This window comes from Prinia subflava, chromosome 14, assembly GCF_021018805.1.
Source record: "Prinia subflava isolate CZ2003 ecotype Zambia chromosome 14, Cam_Psub_1.2, whole genome shotgun sequence".
Taxonomy (NCBI): Eukaryota; Metazoa; Chordata; class Aves; order Passeriformes; family Cisticolidae; genus Prinia; species Prinia subflava.
This window is the reverse complement of record NC_086260.1, coordinates 9,315,997-9,337,115: the sequence shown is the minus strand read 5'-3', so window position 1 is coordinate 9,337,115 and position 21,119 is coordinate 9,315,997. Positions and strand designations below refer to the sequence as shown.

Below are 21,119 nucleotides of genomic sequence, written 5' to 3'. Positions count from 1 at the left end.
TTTCCTTCATTCTGAAATTAAAGGCAGTGCTTCTGGGTTTCAGTGAAAAAAACATGTGTGTCAGCTTATCTTGGCATAATGTGGTATTGAGTCGCAGTGATGAGGTTCATGCTGCTGCTGAAGTTATTCCAAGGAGAATGCAGTGCTTGTGTCCTACCCTTCCCTGCAGCTCTGCTGTGGCAGGAGGGTAGTTGTGCCTGGAACTGTGCAGGTGGAGGAGGCTGATTGTGTTCAAGCATTTATGCTGATGAAACTTGTTTTCTGACTAAATTGCATGTCATTCTATAAATAGAATGGGTATGTTTGACATCTTACCCTGTTATAATTCTCAAAATTACTACATAGAAGTAGTGTTTTCAGCTGAGGGTTTCTGCCCATGTATGCCATTTCAAAATAATTTTTGTTTCAATTTCTGCTCTTTTAGCTTTCCTGTACTGCACTGTTTCACAATTTGGTTAAGTGGCTTCCCTGCTCTTCCGCTCCCTGTGTGGAGTTACATTAAGAACTGCAGTGCCATCTGTCTCCCCCCTCTGACCCTGACTCCTGAAGATTGTGTGCTCTTGAAATCCCTCTGTACCTACAAGTGCCCATGCCCTCATCCTTATGTGTGAGACACAGAAGAATTTTTGGGTTCTCTAGTTTCCATAAAGAAATGCCAACGTCTGTGAACAGCTGGCCAAGCAAATGCCTGAGAAAATGCTTCTGGCATTGCCTGCTGAGTGTTCTGCTCAGCTGGAAGTCCTTCAGACAACAACACTTAAAGCACAGGAACCATAGCTTCAGAGATGGTCCTACCAGATTGGGCTTTGTCAGAAATAATGTCTTTACTGAAGCTGCTGTAGGGTTTTGGACAGCTTAGAGTTAGTTAATGGCCCTGAAGCACCTGTCTCTTTAGGACTTTCAGCCTTGATCCCAAGTTTCTTTTGCTTTGAACTTTCTTAAAATGCTGGAGAAAGCAATTATGTTAGTGAATTATGAAATACTCATACATGAGAGACTTCTGGTAACTTGTGCAATGAGCATTTTGATCATCTGCTTGCTGTCTTCCACACACCATAAGCTCTTCCCACCTGTCTTCTACTGTCTCCTGCTTCTAGTGTTGTATGTGCTGGAGATCTCTAGTGCAGAAGCAGTTCCTGGACTTTTGAATTGTACTGACATCAGTATTTTGATCTTTATTTGTTTCCTGCTTGACTTCTTGCATACAGATTGCAGTCTAGTACTAAATGGTGTTACCCAAGTGAATGGTAAAGCTGATGTGCAGCTGAGTTAATTACATGAGATCTAGGTGTACCACTGTGGGAAATGGAGAACTACTAACCAGAGGCTTGGTTTATTTGCCAGATCTTTCCAGCATTTTAATAGAAATGGATGGAATGAGGCTGCAGAAATGTTGAAGTACCTAGGAAGACTATAGCATTTGTGAATTTATATTCTGATCCTTAGTTGAAATGTATTTTGAATAGCATTTCATGTCAACCTGAAACTTGAGAGAGATTTAAGACAAAGATTGCAAGGGCTTTTTGCTGTTTGTCCTGTGTAGCAGTGCAGCTTTCTCATGGCTGTGATGGAGAGGTGTGGTTCCCTTGTGTGACTGTGCCTTTTGAGGCACTGCTGTGGCTGTAATGGGTAACACTGACTTGTACTGTTTATTTCCTCCTTTGATCTAATTTTTTTCCTCTCTTTTGGGGATTTGTAACCAGAAACTGTTCTCCAGATGTGTGACAGCCAACAGAGGTGCATGTGCAATTTCAGAATGGCCCTGAGTGATTGCTACCAGCTTGTCCTCTTGGCAGCACAGGCAAAATTTGAATTGGCAGGAAGGCAGAGCAGCCCCTGCAGCACTGCCATCCCTGAGTGGCTCGATGTGCTGAGCTCCTTGGCCTCAGTAACAGGCAGCTGGAGTCCCAGAGCTGGAGTGTCTGGTTGTGCTTTGTGCCCAGCACTGCTGAGATGATGCAGAGCTAAAGAAAAAGGAGTGGTGAGGTGGAACAGCTGCCATACAAATGCTGCTCCTGCTCTCTGTATTGCCCAGAGGGCAGGTACCTGCAAGATTACCTCCCACAGCAGCACACACGGGCAGTAGGGACTTGCTGCTGGCAGTGTGGCCATATGAGCAGCTGCACAGGACCAGATGAAAGAGCCATTTAGCCTGTTTTGCTTTCTCTGGGCTTGGGACAGTCAAGTCTCTGTCCTCACAGTGCCCAAGTCACCATGGGCCTTTCCTTCTCCACACTGAACTGGTCTGCAGGGGAGGTGAAAGCCTGTGTCAGTAGCCTCAGTAACAAGCTCAGCAGAGTGCCAAATATAAAGGCTTCTGACAATCATGCTTTCTTGCTAATTGTATTTTGTATTTCTTCCTCTATGTTGTGGTGGCAGTACTTCTCTGGATACTTGAACTTTGTAAATGCATTTTCTGGGCTCAGAACACAGGCAGGCCCCTGGCGTTGATGGTCTTGCAAGTAATTGTTCTATTTCACTGTGTGTCTGATGCCTGTACAGGGTGGTGGCATCATGAAGCTTTCCTTAGTGACATATACTGGTAATGGCCACTGTTCACAATGCTTAACTAGGCTTCACCACTGTGGAGAGCTGTCTCCGTTGAATTCTGTGAACAAGGGTTGTGAAAAGTAGAAAGAGGAGGCAAGCTGATGGACATATCACAGACCAGTGTTATTTTGGATCCAGCCATCCAAATACTTCTACAGCTACAGATCCCACCTCTGCTACCTGCTGTAGCAGAGCTCTTGCCATGGATCTATGAATGCCAAACTCATTAGCTACAGACAAATAACATCTGAATAGTGTTTACCCTTCAGTGGATGACAGGGACGGGTGTCCTGCTGGGAGGAATTTGTATGCTGGTGCTGCTCACACAGTCCCAAGAACACTTCTGTTTAAGTGCTTTTGCATTTCAGTGTTCTCTTGCTGATCAAAGGTTTGTGTCTGTGCCTGCTGCAGGTGTTTAGCATCCACATGCAAATCCCAGGATGCTGCTGCATTCAGCAAAGCTGTTACAGGAGAATGACCTGCACTCAGTTCTGTGGTTTCATCCTTTTCCTGAATGTTTGAAAGCCACTGCGCTGTGCATCTGTTTCCTTTCCTCCCACTGCTGCCAGCACAGTGTGGTCCTAACGGGTGTTGCAGTGACAATTACAGACACTGTGTTTCTGCAGGCTGCCAGAGCCTGTTTGATCACCCAAACATAAATGATACCTGGCTGTTCAGGTCTAGGATTGTAATCTGCATCCCCAAGTGCACCATGTAGGAAGTACCAGAAGGCACAAGGTCCTAATGAAGGAACTTTGCACAAAGCACAATGTGTTTATTTTAAGCAGGTAGAAATTATATGTATGCAGTGATTCACAAGGGAAATGGTCTCAGCCAGTATAAAGACATGGACCATCCTTGTTATTCCACTCAATAACAGCTCAAAAACCTCCGTTCTGTATAGAGAAATAATAAAACTTTTTGTGCTTGTAAAACTCCTGTCTCTCCTGGGAACTGTTCTCTGTGTTGCTGCTTCACAGACTGAAATAAAACTGTTAGCTGACAAAATAGTACTGATATCTTTACCACTCAGTGACCTACAGGAAGACTTATGTTTCTCTTCAGGCTGCCTTTCTGTATATGCTCTGAGAAGTCTTCTGCCTTTGGCCTGTTTTGGACAGAAAGATGCAAAGCTGAAGTGCAGGAAGGAGAATTGATCTTTTGAGAGCTGCAAGGAAAAAATAAGTATTGCAGGACTTTCCTTCTAATGGAGCAAAAGACTGCCTTTTAAATGAAGACTGTTTATGTGTGTTGATTCCCTTTGGTTTTTTTGTGGGATGGAAAGGTCACTTTGTGTCTATCTAAGCTATGAAAAAAATCAATGGTTTAATCAATTTCTAAAGCAGATTTAGTCAAAATTACTGCTGTGGTGTGGCTTGAGCTTTGATGTGTGAAGGTGTCCCAAAAAGCTGCTACAAAAGTCAATGCAGGGCATTGCTGGAAGTAGACTTACAGAAATTGTAGGGGAATTTTCTGTCCCATTCAGTATGTCCACAGGGTGTTTTTTTCCCCTGCCCAATCGCAGCGTGGATTCCTCCTGGTGTTCCTACTGAAAGAATGGATCACTGCGAGCAGATCAACAAAAGCAGTCATGCAGTTCACTTGAGCGGTCATGCATAAATATGAGCAGACTTTCTGCTGTGAAAACTGATGGGTAGCCTTCCCTGAAACCAGTTTTCCATAGGCTGCTTGCTCCTGCCGCTTGGAGCTTTCTTGGTGATCTTGTCCCTGACACACAGCCAGGGATTGGTGTTCCTGGGTAGCTGGGACAGGGGGCTTCACAATGGGACGTAAATTTCTTGCTTTGAAAATGCCAAGGTAAGGACTGGTAAAAGCCACATGTTTCATTCTACTCTTGCCTTAGAATGATCTTCTTCTGAGTGGTAGAACAGGCAGAGATCTTCCACACCCAAACCTGGCCTGTGCTCCTGCCTGTCACAGAGCATGAGCTCTCTGCCTTGTGTTCTTTGCAAACTTAGATATGTGTTTATTGTATAACACAAAATAAGAAGTAACACAAAATGAGAAGTGCCACACAGTGGAAATCTGATTAGAGGTGGAAGTTCAGTGGGCCTCCTTCTAGAACAGAAGTAGAGGAAGGTACCAGTTCTTGTGATCTGGTGTTCCCAGTTGATACAAGGGATTAATGCTTTTCATGCAGTCATCTTGAATAAGTCAGGTCTTAGGGGAGATTTGAGATGGGTATTTATAATTTTGGTGTATACTGCAGAAGATACCTCTGAAGGGATAGGTCATGTTAATAGTAAGAAAGTGCTTCTGGAAAAAAACACAGCAGCAGGTGACTGTTCATGTAATGTGGTTCTTGGATGTTTGACTTGGAGTCATAGAATGGAATGAATAATTGATCTGTGCCAACACCAACAGCATACCTCATAATTATTTAATTAAAAGAAAAGGCTGATTTTTCTGAACTCATGGTTTACTGAGTACATTTCAGAAAATGGTATTCCTAGCAGGTGACTTCAGCAAGCATCAGTAGTGTACTCTGCTGTTCAGTAGTTCATCAGTATTCTGTAAATAAGTCTAAAGCCACTGCTAATGTTGATTCAGCAGAGAAGCAGGCCATGCTGAGGACAAATTCAAAACCATGGCTGGAAATGACAGGAATGTTGACATTTTCTTGCTTAAATATTCTGAAATGTAAGTCCTTGGCAGATTGGGGAGGTAGTGAAGTTTTCCTTAGAGGTTTTGGAGAAATTATTAAATGGTGATTAAGAAAGATATGCTCCTTAAATTTAGTACAGTCAGATAATTGACTATTAGTGAACTGATATGATCTTTGCAGCCTGATTTCTGTAGCTCCTCCATTATGCTGTAAAACAGGTCCACTGAAATTACATCCATCTGATACAGGCAAGTTTGGACTTACGTGTGCCAGAGATACTGATTTTTCACTGATTGCGCCTCACCAAAGCAGTGACCTTGAAGAAGGGAGAAGAGGTGGAGGCAGGACAGTAAAATAGATATAAAAAAAAAAAAGTTATAAGCTTTTCAAGGACTCAAGAAAAGATGCCTTGTACTGAGACACTCACAGGACCAATCTGTTGATTGCCAGAAAAGCTATTGAGAGGTGACTTGGTTAAAACATGTGCATAATTGACTCTGAGGAGCTCCTCTTTAATCCAACAGAGAAGGAATTAATGGCTCAAGGCAGAAGGCAAACAAATAAGAAATTAGTCTGGCCTTGCTGCCAGGAAGAATGATGGAGCCATTGTAGCAAACTACTAGCAGAGTGGTGAACTTACATTTTGACCTCCAAAGGCCTTTAGTCTGGATGCCATAAACCACTACATTTCACAGAACCACTTAATGGGCTTTATGGAGGTGTGAGTGGATAAAATGGAGCAGTGCCTGTGTCTTAGGCAGGAAATCAGAGCAGCCGTACCTTAAATTATGTGACTCTGACTAGTCCTGGTGCAATTGAGTTCTGTTTTTCCGTGCTTTAGAAATAACCCCAAGACCAGTTCAGTCGTGTTCTTCATCCCTGTTTGTTCTTTTCCCTCTAAACTTTCTTTATGTCTAATGTTTTATGCACCATAAGTGGTACATCCTGGATGTAAAGAATGTTGTTCATGACAGGAGTGTCAGCTTGAGGTTTGTACTTCAAATATCTCCTGAAAATGAAATCTTTGTATTTTTTTATATTTCTTAGAAATACAGTGTAATGGTGAAATAAACAGTGTATCTCACCTGTTTTGTGGTATTTATTTTATTGATTAAACTTTCTAGGAGAGTAGCATTTTATTAAGCATTTAGTGTGTAAATCCATGTAGTCCGAGAAATTACATTAAATTCCAGTGGTATTTAACTAATTCAGTTTTATAATCTTCTCTTGCATTCAATGTGAAAATCCTATACAAGAAGTAAATCTGGTGAACATTGTAATTTAGCTTCTGATTGTTTCAGAATAACTTGAGATTGTTTACGGGCTGAAAACCAAAGAGTTTTACAAGGCTGGGTAATCATTGAGCTCATTTAGTCTGACGCTGTGTAAAGCAAGGCAGTGGCCTTTCCTGAATTGAAGCTAAACATTCAAGTTGAGACTGAATGTTAACAAAGAGAAGAGTTGTAAGTGATGGAGAGCTTGCCCTACTAAATACATTTCAACATACCTTTGAGAAAAGAAGCTTGAAAAACAGACCTTGGTCTGCTCAGGCCAGAAATATGCAATTAGCAAATTATTAACCTTGTTGTGAATGGTTTAAGTAACATGGTACTTCTTCTGTTTCACTTCTGATTGACTATATAATAGCCACCATCAGCAGTCTCTGCTGTGTGCTGGATTGCAAAATCTGCTAATTAACACATTAGTTTCATATTGATGCTGCCAATGTTTGCATTGAAGAATGTTGCTTTTTCTGGCCATATGGATGGGTGGGAATATCAAGATCGTGTTATGGCTCTGTGCTCATTCATGTGTGATGCTTTGTGCTCTGTTTTTCCCAAGACATCTAATCAGGCTTGGGGCTGAGCAGTGCCTTTTTGGAGAATCTTTAACTGAAAGGTCAAAATAAGCACAAGGCCCAGAGACAAGTCTTGCTGTCACTCTTCCCAGCTGCCCCCCCTGCCCTCCTTTGTGTGTGTGTCTCTCTCTCCACATATACATATGTAGGAGTCCTTCACCCAGCACATTCATCTGTTATTTCTTTCCTGGGACTCAGGGCTTTTGAGTGCCACTCAGTCTTCCCAAACAGAACACAGCTCTGCCAGCTGGATCTCCCTCAGGCTGGGTGGGGGGATGATTTGTGGTGTGGGAGCTCCTGGCACTCACCTGCTGATGGGGCTGCTGGCTTTGCACCATTGCTGTGCCCTGTCAGCTCCCTAGCATCTGTGTGTCTCAATTAAGCACGTGTAGGTAGACCAGGATTTACCCTAAAGACAGTATTTGCTTGTGGACTGGTGTATGGTGGTTCTTCAAGGGAGTGGGAAGGAAAATGTGCCTTACAGTGGTCTCAAAGTGAGGGCTCCAAATGATGCCAGGGAAGCTGAAGACTTGGATTTGCAGTCCAGATCGGGTCTGACATAAGTAAATTTGTTCACACTTACTCTCTGCTACCTCCCGTCCAGGCACTGAAAGCGTTACCAGGAAACTCCCTGTGGGAGCGCATAAACATCAGGAGGGGGAGATGGTAAAATCTGGGTATTTATTCCAGCTCTCAGGGTGCATCTGAGGAACATGCCTTTGTTTTCTTGAATGAGAGGTATTTTATGGTATTGATGGGCTTGTGCCTGTTGTAAGAGCATTTGAGGCAGTCAGCTCTTCTGCTTTTACTGTCGCTGTTTCAGCCCTGCTTGGTTTCTCCTTTCCCTTACTTGCCAAGTGCAACTGAAAATGAGGTACTGAAGCAGCCCATCTAGTTTTTTGTATGCAATCTAGCAAATATTAGTACTGGAAACTGGGCTCTTGCTGCTGTTTGTCTGGTAACATTACCCTCTGTTGTTTCCTTGTACTGCTTTTGAAAAATGCTGGTTTGGTTTCTGTTTTGAGAGGTGGTTGGCCCATAAATGTATTCCAACCCACCTAATAATTCTTCTCTCAAATCTTTCATCAGATTTTTTCTTTTATACCGTTTAAAAAGAAAAAAAACCCAAATGCCTTCCTTTACCCCTGGAAACAGCAGTCGTCTTGTTCTGCTGAGCTGAGTGCTGCTCATACTGATCACTGCTGTTCCTTTGTCTTAGTTTATTTTAGAGTTAAGTTATAAGCTGTTTAAGACTAGGCTATTTTTGTACTGTATTTTTGTAGGATCTTTTACATGGCTCTTCTAAACACTAAAATAAATGCTCTTAAAGGCAAAAGTACTATCTGTATCAGGGCAAGATGGTCATTGCTCTAAAAATGAGGTTTTGTGGGTTTATTCTGATAAACCATTTTGGCAAGCACATGCCTGCAAAGAGGAATGCCTGTGTCAGGGCTGGGCTTATGACCATCTTCTGTCTTTATGTTGGATCATCCTTTATTGCCCAGATGCCTTATGATCCCACCTTCTCCCTCTGTCCCTCTTTTGACAGTAGCTGTGGTGCTCAGCAGGGGCTCCCTGGCTGTGTTTGCTTTAGCTGGAGAGGTGTTTGCCTTCACTGCAGAATTCCAGTTTCCAGCTGCCGGGAAACCTGGAGCACTTTTGTTGATTTATTAGGGCACAGTGCACCTCAGGAATGCCTTTGCTAAGGAGCTGGGAGTGATGGAGGGGATCCTGCCTGTTGCAGTGTGAAGCCTTCTTGTTTCTCTTTACAGAAACATTAAGCAGGAATTCCCCAAAGCAAGGCAGGGAAAATAGCTCACTCGGCTGACTACTCTGGAGAGCAGAGTGAGACTCAGTTAGGTTTCCCTGGCACAGAAGTAAGGAGGTGAGTGATAGCTGCAATTTTAAGTGAGTTTTTATGGGAGATGATACTGTGAATTGCCCTACCAGAGGTTTGTATGCATTTGGTTGGCGTTAAGGAGCTGGCATTCCTGAGCCACTGACTAGGGCTTTTTTCTGGGACTTGGTTTTGGGCCATCTAAATCTTTTGCACTTGGAAGAAGCCAGTTTCAACTTCTTTAGATTTCAAATCTTCTAAATGTTTTACGGTACAGATACAACAATGGATTTGGCTTTTTAATTATCTTTGGAGACAGCAAAAGTCTATGGACTATGGCAAGTTTAAAAACCGCTGATGTGAGCATGTCTTCCTGTAGTGAGTTCAGTGGAACAGCTTCACCTCTCTAATGTGTTGTAGTTATCTGAAGTGCACCCCTTTTCTTTGCTTGTGTTGCATGTACACACAAATACACGTTTCTGGACTTTTTCTTTCATTTGAGATTTTGGAGGCTGTTGCCCCAGGTGATCTGAAACCAACACTGAGGAAAATGTTTGGTGGTTGTACCGGGCAGAGTGGTCAGCTGGTCACTTTGTGTTGATCAAGTATTTGAGAGTTGCAGAGTAGGTTGTGTTTATGGGGCATTGGTGCTGAGAAGGAATTTCCTTTCCTGGCTGAGGTAGAAAGGCTGTCTACATACAGCTTTATTCCTTTGCTTTAGCATTCCTTGAGGTTGTTTCCCTATTTTACAAATGCATCTTTTGAGAACTGCCAGGAAAATGTCTCTCTCAAATGGAAATTTCTGAGCTCACAGGAATGAAAACCTTTGGGTCTGTGCTCACTGAGTGAAAAGAGGATTACCAACCAGCCATTCTCCAGTGTGCAAAGCAGTGGAGCAAAGTCTGCAGAGACCCTGTGAAAGTTATTGGCTTTCCCAAGGAAGGGTGTTTGTGAATAGAATTGAATAAGGTTGCTTGCGTCCCTCTTGGCTTCCCTGCTGCAAGTACAGAAAGCAGTGGAACTTGGAACTCAGCAGATGCCTGAATAAAATGGGAAAATTTAAAAAAATTTTTTTTTTTTTTTTTAGTAAATGCCTTGTGAACAGATCTAGAGCCAGTGTTCCTGCATTATTGTAAGAGAATTAATGGGTTTGTGACTGCATTTGGGCCTGAATAAAGTAGGGAGGCGATGCTGATTTTTCCAGAACTGCTTGAAGGGTGCAGAAATGAGGATGGTGTGCTGGAGCAGATGCAGATGGCTTATTTTCACTGGGGACTGTTAAATCTGCCAAAGTATAAACTGCATCTTAACAGGAAGATGTGAGACAAGGCCTGCACATCTCTCCCTCCTAATTACTACAGCTCAGCTGCTGCTGTCTCTTATGCTTACACATCTGAAAGGTGACAATGACAATGTCTGGAATGGCAAAGCAATAGCAAGAAGGGTCTTTCTTTTTTTTTTTTTTCTTTGCTGTACTCTGGAACAAAGAAGTTATTTAACCAATAGTCAAAAATATCCCTATGAAAAATCTTTCTCCCAAAAACTGCATCTGTTATTCCAGAAGATAATCAGAATTTCTGTAGATCTTTATGGCTTGTCTCCTGAGTGGCTACAGATAAAGCAGCAACCAACTTTCTCCTCTTTCCTACACTGACAGCCTCAGGAATGTTCACCACAGCAGGGGGACTTCCATTTTTGCTGTCCCTGCTGTTCTGCACTGGGTTCCCTCTGTATACATTATCTTTTTCAAGAAGTTGGAAAGCTCTTCTCACCTGTTCTACCAAAAAATCTCCTGTAACATTTTCACAGCAGTTACTTTAGATGCCAAAACCCAGACTTTCAGATCCTCATCATTCATGGCATGCAAAAGATGAGGTAGTTTTTATGGCCTCCTCTTAGAGGAACAGTGAGAAAGATCTCACTGTGGTTGTGATTGCATTGCAGTGGTACAGCAAGAGTGGAGGCAGTGGCAGCTCCCAGTTGGGCTGCATGTGATTGTTGGATTTGGTGTTTTTCCCTGAAAATCTGTCTTTAGGTCACAGTCTCTCATGGCAGTCTTGCTGGTTAGCTATAAGTGTGTTCAGTCTTCCCTCACATGACTGTACTCTGTTTCACTGTATTCCTGTAAATCTGGTTTGAGAAACAGCATTGTGGAAGTTTGTCTTCCTGCCTCCCCACCTGTTCTGTTTAGCTCAGGAGAACATGCTGCCAGGGCAGGATGGACCCTGGTCAGACACTGCATGGGCTGACAGGACTCCTCTTCTTCAGGGAAAAACCCACAGCAGAAAAAAAAGGCAAAGCAGTGCTAAAAACCACAGATTTTTTTTAGGTGAGAGGAGAATGTCTTTCTTCATAGCCAGTTCACAAACAGGGAATAACAGTTGAAGCAAGGGGATGCCTGTCCATTTGTATTAGCCTGGGAAATGGTGAATTTCTCTCTGGAAGCCTCTGCCTCAGGCATCTTGCCAGAAGACATCTAGTCTCTATTCACTTCAAACTCATACTGTTCCTAAGCCCAAAATGTGCAGAAAGCTCATGAACTGTGATCAGCTGAAGGCCAGAAAGCGTGACCTGGTGCTTCATAATGATCAATGAAATGAAGAGCTGTGAGTTGTGGATGCTTTGGAAGTATGAGCAGCACCTGCTGTGCAATGCGAACCTAAAGAGCATCAAAGGGTAATCAGCTCAAATGTGGATCTAACCTGTGTTTGTGGTAGGAAAGGATCCTGGAATCTGTGCTGAAAATTAGAATTTGTGTAAGTTAAGTGTTTTGGCAAACGCATCCAATTACTTTCTTCATGGATCCTGTGTATGGGCTTTCTTCCTTCAGAGCACAAAGAATTCAAGACAAATTTTACTTTGGAGCTAAAAGGCATGTTTTTAGCAAAGGCAGTACAAGCAGTGTTGGGACAGACTCCAGGTCTTTGGTGTTCCTGAAGAAACACAAACAGCTGCAGAGAAGGGTATAGCTCAGATCCTTTTGCCAGCATGCTTAGCAGGCAGCCCTGTACCAGGTCTGGTTCAGGCTTCGACAAGTGACCTCTGTCACTGAATGGGAGCATAAAGAGCCTCAGTGAGCTTTGGCTGAACCAGGCTTTTGCCTGTCTGCTCTGGAGAGAGAGTAACCTCAGTGTTCCCTTCCCTCCCTCCCTCAGTGTGTCTGTGAAAATACTAACTTGATTTAGCTGCCAAAAAAAGACATTTGAAAAGTATACATTGCTCTCCTGTGTCCCAACTTCTGTAAAATATGGGTTATGGTTGGTTCCTGTATATGGTGCTCAGTAATTTTACAGAGGAGAAAACGGCACCACTGCAACTATCTACACAACACTTAATACAGTGAGGTCTTAGTCTGTCCTAGGACTCCAGAGTGCTATTCTGGGCATTATGAACCCGATTATATTACACATAGAGCTCAGATGGCTCAGAGCCACACTCAGGATATTAACTGTTTCTATTAAGCTTTGCATTTAGAGATCCTTCTGTCAGAGGAGGGGCCAGTGTCAGACGAGCTGGCATTCCCACAGCACAACAGTGTGTGTGAGTGTGGTTAGGGAGTGTTTTGAGTTTCATTTGCACAAGGGGTAACCCGAGATCCGGAGCTTGCTAACATACGGATGCTCAGTATAATAATCTTTTCGATGTACTAGTTTTGTAGCTGCAGGTGTTGTGGAGGGTGCACGTGCTGATGTAGATGTACAGGAGTGCAGGAGAAACCTTACAAAGTGCTATAAATGTGTCATAAAGGGAAATCCATACGTAGTGTGTCATCTGGCAGAGAATGGGATGAAGTGGCATTGACTATGATTACTTGTGAATCTTGACAGCCTGTGCCTCTGAAAGAGTGTTTTTAAGAGTTGGTGTAGTTTGTGATGAAGGTGGCTTTAGGAATAGTCAAGGTCCTTCTGTTTCTCTTAAAAAAAAAAAGGTTTATTTTCACGATTTTGTTTTGTGTTGTTCCAGATTTTGTAAAAACAAACACCCTGAAAGCCCAAACAACAACAATAATAAAAGAAACCCTTTGTGGATCACCTCTGTGATCCAAACAAAGTTGATGATTTTCTCACTGAATACACATTCTCTGCCAGGTGGGAACTGTGCAGTTCTTCCTTCCCTCATCACCCTGCAAGTGCAGGAAGAGATAAGAGGAATTTATTTAATCCTGCTCTGACACTGACTGAGTTTGAAGTGCACTACCAGACAGGTATGCTAAATTTGGAGCCTAAATGGCTGCTTTGGGTAGGAAAGGGGGGCAGAGTATGGCTGTTAGGGATATGGGGCATTGGGATAGTGCTAGTGGAAGAAGAGGGATGCTGAACATGGTAGCACATGATGCTGGGAAAGCAACCTCTCATCTTGCCCTTGAGGTAATGCAGATTTGCCTTTGTAGGGCTTGGGGTTAAATCCTCTTCCCAGTAAAACTTCAGTTTGCAGCTCCTTTCTCTGTACTGGGAGAGATGCAGCTGATGAGTAGGGACTGGCTACTGTGCAGCAAAGTTATTCTTTGCAGGAGACAAAAGCAAGTGGATGAAGGTATCCATGTGGATCCACATGCTGCTGTTCAGTTCATGCTTTGGCTGATGGAGAGGGGTTGAGTTTGCATGTGTTTTACTAAAGAATATCCCCTTTTTCAGAAAGCAAACAGCTTGCAAAGGCTGTTTTGCAAAGCTTGACCTTGCAAAGGCTTGTACATCTTTACCTTTTGAAAGCACTGCTCTCCAAATGTGGGTCTATAGCACAAGAAATGCATGTGATGACCTTGGTCTTCCTGTGCCTTCTTCGCTACATTTTTTTGTCGTGGATGTCAGTGACCCTGAGATCTGGGCATTTCCTTCTGCTGTTTTGTGTTAAAAATGAAGAACAAACTGTAATGTGTGGAAGCAAGTTTGTGTGATGGAACCCATCAAAATAAACTTGAGGGGGTGGTGGTGGTGTTTGAAAGAGCTTGGCTGAAACCTGGTAATTGGGCTTGATACAGTGAGAAAGAAAAGGGCAGCCAGGAAGGGACTGAATGGAAATCAGTCCCCAAAATAAATACCGTATTAGTGGGGCATGAAGAGATAAAGTGTCTCCTTCAAATCAGATTCTGTGCCTGAGCCTTCCTCCAGAATTTCCTGCAATTTAGACAAATGACCAACTTCAGATTTTTAAGTGGTGTTTGTGCTGAACACTTGCAGCCGTGCTTTCCCGTCCAGCTGCTGAGCAGAAATCCTTGTTCTTCGGTCTTGCTGGGAGCTGCTGTGCGCTTTTTTGTGGCAGCAGCTTTTGCAATGGGAGCCCCCCGGGCCAGGATGGCTTTTTCTGTGAAAGAAGCGGCGCAGGCAGGCAGGCATTGTCCCCTCGCCGGAAGGAGGGACCCGCGCTCCCCGGGGAGGAGGGACGGAGCGAGTGATTCATTGCAGCTGGCTGCAGCTTGGCCTCTCCTCTCTCTCTGCCCTGGGTGCCAGGGAGTGACAGCTTGTGGGCAGCAGGCCAAGCTGTGAAAAGAGGAGTGTGTGAGGCCTTTAGCTTTCTCATGCTTTATCAAGCTGCAAAGAATAGCTCGATATTCAGCCAGCGTTGGTGCAGGTCAGGAGAATGGAAATGCAGACTTAACTCCTGACATGCTGGCTGATGCCTGACCGCAGGCAGCGTGTGGGGCAAAAGGGAGGAAAAGTGCCTTGATGACGTGGTAAAGATAACTTTTTGTTAAATGGGCAGCCTCTAGGACCTGCTGGGAGAGCGGAAAGATGAAAAGAGGGCTTTCCTCTTGTGGCTTGCTGTCTGTGTGCTGCTGGAGGATGGAAAAGCTGGAAAGCAGAGCTGCGGGAGTGACGAACATTCCGGGAAAACGAGAGGGGCTGTGGTGGACGAGTGGCAGGTCTGTCCCTTCACTGTCCCCAGCACCGGGGGCTGTGGTGCAGGTGCCCGTGGGTGCAGAGAGCAGGACGGGGCCATTCCCGGGATGTCCCCGTGCCCCAGCCCGTGCGAGGGCTGCCCGCCGGCGCGCAGGGAGTTAAGCTCCTCTTCGCCCGGGGGTGAGCCTACTTCGGGGTGTTGAGCTCCATTCCCACGGCTTTTCCTTTCTGAGGGCTGGGGGAGGGATCGCCTGGAACAAGTAAAATGCCTGGAGGCTGGAAAGCGGCACCCCGGCCCCTCTGGCCTCGTGTTGGTCTGGGAGGGATCTGCGCTTCACGGCAGGCTGGGCAGGGGCCGCCAGCCAAGGCCGGGTCTGTCGCTGCTGGGCAAGAGCCTGGGTTATTTCTCTTATTTAGGCAAAGAGAGATGGCTTTGGAGGCAATAGAGTGCCTGCCTAGAGACCGAAATAACAGAATTCTCATCTGGAAGGACATAAAGTAGAAATGAAGCCCGAGCAGTCCTATGGACAGATTGCAGTACAGGTTAAACACACAGGTTTTGTGGCTGAGGGAGAGCAGCAACACTGAACTCGCTCCAGCACCTGCACGTTTTCTCAAAGGCATAAGGGAACTGAGTCCTTCCTTCCCCATGCTGACTCTACCTTCTCCTGCATCACTTTGAGCTGCTGAGTTGAAGGTGTTTGAAGCCCTGAGGAGCAGGAAAAGGGCAGGTGAAAGTCTGAGAGGCTGGGTGAGGGAGTTAGCAGGTGCTCAGAGCGCAGCCTGCAGCTGCCTGTGAGCCTAAATCGCACTCTTTCTCCATCAGCAATGCAGGGGTGTGGGAGAGCAAGAGAGCTCTGCCATATCCCCGTTTGCTGTGGAGCTGAGTGTGTCTGTGTGAGGTACTAATCCTGGCCAGCACCTGTCTCCCACCAGAGGAAGAAGGGAGTTTGCATACCTGTTCAGCCCCTAGAAAGACTCTGAGGTCTAAGGGGTGTAGTCCCTATTCTCAACAGCTTTTGAATTCAAGGCCAGGTGAACTGATGTGAGCAAATGGGATCCAATAGCAGCATAAAGGAGAGATGAACTGTGGGCTCGGAGTGCAGTTTGATTCTGCTGGGCTGTGTTTGCATTGTATAGACCAGGTTATGCCAAAAGCCTGGCAAAGGTGTGGTTAGAGACTGGGTTTTTGCTTGTGCGTTGTGTGTCTGGCCTTGCATCTGCCCCAGATCTTCTTTGCAAATAGTGAAGTAGTGCAATCCTCCCACTTGCTGTGCTGGCTCCTGTGGCAGCCAGGGGAGAGGGTTTGGGAAGCAGTATTGCCTGTGTGGACAGAGGCTTTGTATAGCTTGGGTTAGCACCCAGAGACAGACCTTAGTGATAGAACTACAGGATGCAAATACTCTGTAAATGCCAGACTCGTGATGGATCTTGTTGATTGTTAATGCCAAAATCCTAATAAAGGCTGGTAGGCAGGAGCCCTTGTCTTTTCTGCACGCAGGCATCTAATGGTCGCCGAGCTCAGCTGTTGAGTGTTCTGCAACTCTTTGCTCTGTCCATTTATTCACCCACAATGCTGGGAAATGTGGCTGGAGTAGGAGCTGGGTTCCCAGGCTGATCTGAGCTCTGTGCAATGCAGACCTGCAGTGGATGCACAAAGAGAAACTCTCACTGGCTGAGCAGTAGCTTGGGACCCAGGTGCAGCCAAGGCAGCGAGAGCTGGCTCCCCTGCAGGGACAGGGGGTGTGTTCCCATTGTGCCTGCTCTGGTTTGCTCCTGTCTAGCCTCTTCTCATTACTGTCGCCTCGAGCTGTCTCAGGCCCAAAGGCAAAGTGCTGCAGAAGGCTCTGTGGTCTTTCCCTTGAGAGATGTGGGGTCCTTGGAGAGTGTTCAAGGGAAGCACTGCAGTGGGCTGAATTGAGGCTGTTTCAGGCTGCACAGCTCTGAGCTAATCTCCCAGAGGCAGAGACATTACTCACCAATCAGGAATGTGTCTGTATTTTTCCTAATGAGAACAAAACATTTTATCCCTGTTCATTAGCAGAGAGTTAGCGTGCACAGTTGCTATGCCAACAGACTCCTCTCCTCCGCAGACACACTGGGGGTGTCCTCCATGCCATGGTTAGAAGGGTGAACAGGAAGGCTGGTTCTGGCTAGAAAAAGATCCCATTGTTTTCCCAGGGCTGCCTGGACTTTGCGCAGCTGGCCAGACCATGCCTTCTCAGGGGAAGAGAACCACAGCGGGAGTCAAGTGCAACAGATTTAATTTATTGGAAAAATAATCTTTGCATTTCATGCTCTGTTGTTTTTTCCAGCTTGAGGCACACTCTTCAATAAGAGAAATGAAGGTGTCTCAGCGTTCCCAAGAGTCCAGATGGTAAGGAAAATGTGCCAGGAGTCATCACTGGGATGCCCATGGACTGCTGCAGCCCGCTGGGCTCCTCCGTGTTCCTGATCCTCTCCGTGTGTGTGGCCACTGTCATGCTGGGCAGCCTCTGGATGCTGCTGCGTGACGAGCCCACCTGACCAACTCTACCACCTGTGATTAGCTGGACGAGTTCTCCAGGCACGTGGTCTGCTGGAAAGAGTGAGTGGTGTATGTGGGAGTGTTCACTTGTTCCCTTTGCAGAAGGAAAATTCTCTTTATGCAGGGAAATGCTGTGGAGGATGAAGGACATCTCTTCAATGGAAGCTCTTTCTGTAGAGTTCTGATGTAAGCAGTTGTATTTATTCCAGAGGTTGCCTATTTGCTTGTAATTTTTTTCTTTGTTGCCCCAAATTTCTTGAGAGAGTGATTAGGAATTGTGGGTTGCAGTGCTGCCAAAGTCAGGCCACTGTACACCTTTTACAAGTCTTCTTGGCACCTCTGGTGCTGCACTTGAAATATAAAAACTAGCTTTTAAACTTTGAATTTTCTGTAGAAGGGAATTAATTTAACCTACAGACAGAAACAAAAAACAACAAACAAAACAAACAAAACTGTGAGTTTCTCATGGTGATCTATAAGTAGAAATGGGCCACTGAGGATTGCCAAATCTGAAGACAGACTCCTGGAGCAGGAGTGACGTTCATCTCTGTCTATCAATCACCATGGACTGTGATGAGCTGCTTTGTGCTGGCTGAGCTTTGTGGTGTTGACAGCTGTAGACTCTTGAAGAAATGTCTTCCTGAAACTGAGTTCTTTTAGCCTGCATCCTATTAAACAGGATAGTTACAACTCCTCTGTCAGTTTGCTTGGCAAAGCACTCTGTAGGTGAATACATGGGATTTGAATATGGGAATTTGAATATCTAATGTAGGGTGGTACACCAGAGATCCCAGACTGAATGAGTTGCTGGAGATCTGCAAATCTGCATGAACTTCTGTCTGGGAAGTGAAACCCCAGCACCTGGATACCAGGAGCTGATGTAGATGAGTCACTGACTTTTGCACTGGCGAGATGAGTATCACGTTAGAGCACTGGGAGTACAGGAACCCTTCATCAGAAGAATGTCTGTTTGTTGGATTTGCAGCTCTAACATCAGGGGAAATAAATCAGCAGAAATAAAAACGAACAAAATGAGACAGCAACCCCCAGCCCAGACCTCTCTGAGGTGCAGCCTGTGTGTTTCAGTTTGTTAGTAGACCTGCATGGAACTCTTAGATAATAAAGAGCAAGTTTTGAAAATCTCTTTCAATCTGGAGCATGGAAGAATAAATCCTGAATACATATAACAAATGTACAAAGATTGGAGAGTCTGGTTGCCTCAGCTTTGCGTTGCTCTGGGTGGTTCCAATAAAACCACTAAATCAAAGCTGTTTGAAATAGGGAATGAGTAAGTACTTGAGATGACTTGAATTCAGGCCAGTCCCTTCTGGATCCATGCTTTCAGGGTACATAAAAAAATACAAGATCGTAAGGAGGCCGGAGGACTGTCTGTTGTATTCTTTGAGATACTGAGGTGATTCTGTCCAGATCCCAATGAAAAAGTGCTCCAGCAGAAGTGCACTAGAGGATATGCTTTTTAGTACCTTTAAGTGTGAAAGATCATGTCTGAACAAACTAACCTCTGAAATGTGAGTTACGGTTATTATCTGAGTCGCGCTCGACTTCATTCCTGTGCAGCCGGAGTGGCAACTTGGTGTTACCTAGGAGAGTGTTATTTGTTCCCTCCTCTTCCTTTCCCTCCTTTTTAAGCAGTTCAGGGACTGATTTTCTGCCCTATTTTCTGTGCACCACCAGTTTTTAAGAGTAAAGATATACACACAACTGCAGTGCTGTGTGCAAGGCAAGAATTCTTCAGGGGAAGCATTCACCTTTGCCTTTGAAAGGACCTCAGGTGCTCATAGAACCTTGGGAGAAGGGTTCTTTGTTATTGACCAGTTGTGGGCCATTTGTGGCATGAGGTGTTCCTTCTAACCTCTGGAGTGTGGTTCAAAATCCTAAATTGTGGAGTAGGTTTATATTTTTAAGAAGCTGTTAGCACTGAATGTTGTAACTCTAGATAATATATTGTTCTGTTGGGTTTTAATGGCCTTCCTTCTCTTTTTTAGTTCCAGTTATACTTCTACATATCTGCATCTTTAAACAACACTTATTTGGCTCTTAATAGTAAAATTAGCTAATGACAGAATAAAGCTGGGAAAGTTATTTCAGCCTGACAGGAAAGTTTAGGTTGCTTAGTCAGCTAAGCATATATTATTAACAAAGTTCTATATCTCATAAAGAATGTGAGAAGCAATTAGGTTTACAGCATTTGTGGATGAAATCACTCAGGATTTTTGGGAGTCATGATCCAAACAGTATCCAAACCCAAATATTCTTATATGACTCTACAGGAGAACATTGTTCTATGTAGCATCGGGAAATCTATAAATACTGTGCCCATACTTGAGGAAAAACTTCTGGATTGAAATGTTCATGAAGAATGTATGACAGAATAAATCCCTGGCACACAATCTTGTGAGGGATCTATCCTTCATCAGAGCAGGCTAATTCAGAGATAATTTGTATTTTCAAAGAACTATCAGGGAGAGAAAGTTTTTTAGAAATACACCCTGTTCTTGTGGAAGAAGGTGCAGCTGAATGCTGTGGCTTGAAAGTAAACTTGCTTTTGAACAAACTCAGTTTAAAGTGTTAGGCTGAATATTTTAACAGAGAACTACCAGACAGCAATTCACTATAGAAGTGGGGAATCCCTGCTGTGTTTGATAACCATCACACTAGTTTCCTCCAGCTGTTATGGAAGTTGAATTTTCTACAGCTTTAGGAAAACCATTGGCATCTTAATAGGGATATCCTCTGTTTTTAGAAATGGAACAGCAGCAACAGTGAACAGGATTGAGTGTTACCTTCCATACAAAGCACAACAGAGTAAGTTGGGATTCTTCCACCTGAAAAACAATAAATGACAGTTATCTTCAATTCCTGAATCACCTGGAAAGTTTAGAGGGGGAGTGTTGTGGTTTAAATCTAAACCACAACAGGGGAGCAGCCTTTTTTTTCCCTTTTCCATTAGAGGTATGAATAGGTATTGCGTGGAGACAGCATGTAGTAAGCTTAAAACCAAGTAACAAGTTAGTCCTTCATGTGTGCAGTTAACATGGGAAGCTTCTTGCCACAGGATGTTCTGAATGCCAAATATTTGTGTGTATATGAAGATATGGGGCAGGTCTGTAGAAGAAGGAGCCATTGAAGGATACTAAATGCATAGAAACCACCTTTATCCCTAGAGTCCCTGAGCTGCTCATTGTTGGAGCCTGGGAGAGTATTCAGGGAGGTGAGGTGCTACTATGGATTTCTTCAGTCTGAGGCTTCAGGCCAGAGCCAGACAAGTGCAGCCCGGTTTGTCAGCATGGGGTGGGAGGGGAGATGCTAATAAGACTCCTAAAAAACGAGAGACTGGCACAGCTTGTGTTCTAGGTTGGTTCTGTGCTGATTGTGATGTGCAGCATGCACCTCTTGCTTGCTGAGGGCGTTGCCTTGGGCTATTGGCATCTGCAGGCTGTTGACTTGAAGAGAGGCAGAGAGTGCACTGCACAGGTAGGAAAAGTGGTGGGAAGATGAATATTACAAGCAGAGAAGCTGACTTTCCCCTTTTATCTGTGGCAAATGCTGTTCCTGCTGTTATGGGATGGAAGGTTTTATTGAGATACAGAGACTGCCTTGCTGCTGATAGTTTACATCTTATTTGTGTTAATTTCCCTGAAAGGATGTTTCTTGCTTCGTAATGGACTCTAATTTAATTTGAGCTAAAATGGATGATAAGCTGATGTATGAACAGTAAAACCTCTGTTCCAAAGTTTTTTCAAACCAAAAATATCATGGCCTACGTGAGGTTCATACTCTTCAGAAGTACTCAAAACACTGGTCCTATTTTAGGTCCCATCTAAACATTTAAAAATAACTCAAAAATAGGGCTCACTTCTAGA

The 21,119-nt window shown here is 44.4% G+C and overlaps 1 protein-coding gene across 4 annotated transcripts in view; it reads left to right on the top strand.

Moving 5' to 3' along the window:
* Nucleotides 1-21,119, top strand: part of PLXNB1 (plexin B1) — a 77,613-nt gene that overhangs the window by 4,571 nt on the left and 51,923 nt on the right. Inside the window, exons 1-2 of one of the 4 annotated variants that reach the window (XM_063411720.1) lie at nt 14,580-14,731; nt 17,024-17,274. The gene's annotated coding sequence lies outside the window, so the exon portion shown is untranslated. Of the gene's footprint in view, nt 1-14,579; nt 14,732-17,023; nt 17,305-21,119 lie in introns of those variants that run through there. The other 3 variants (XM_063411717.1, XM_063411719.1, XM_063411718.1) reach the window with 3 other exon arrangements.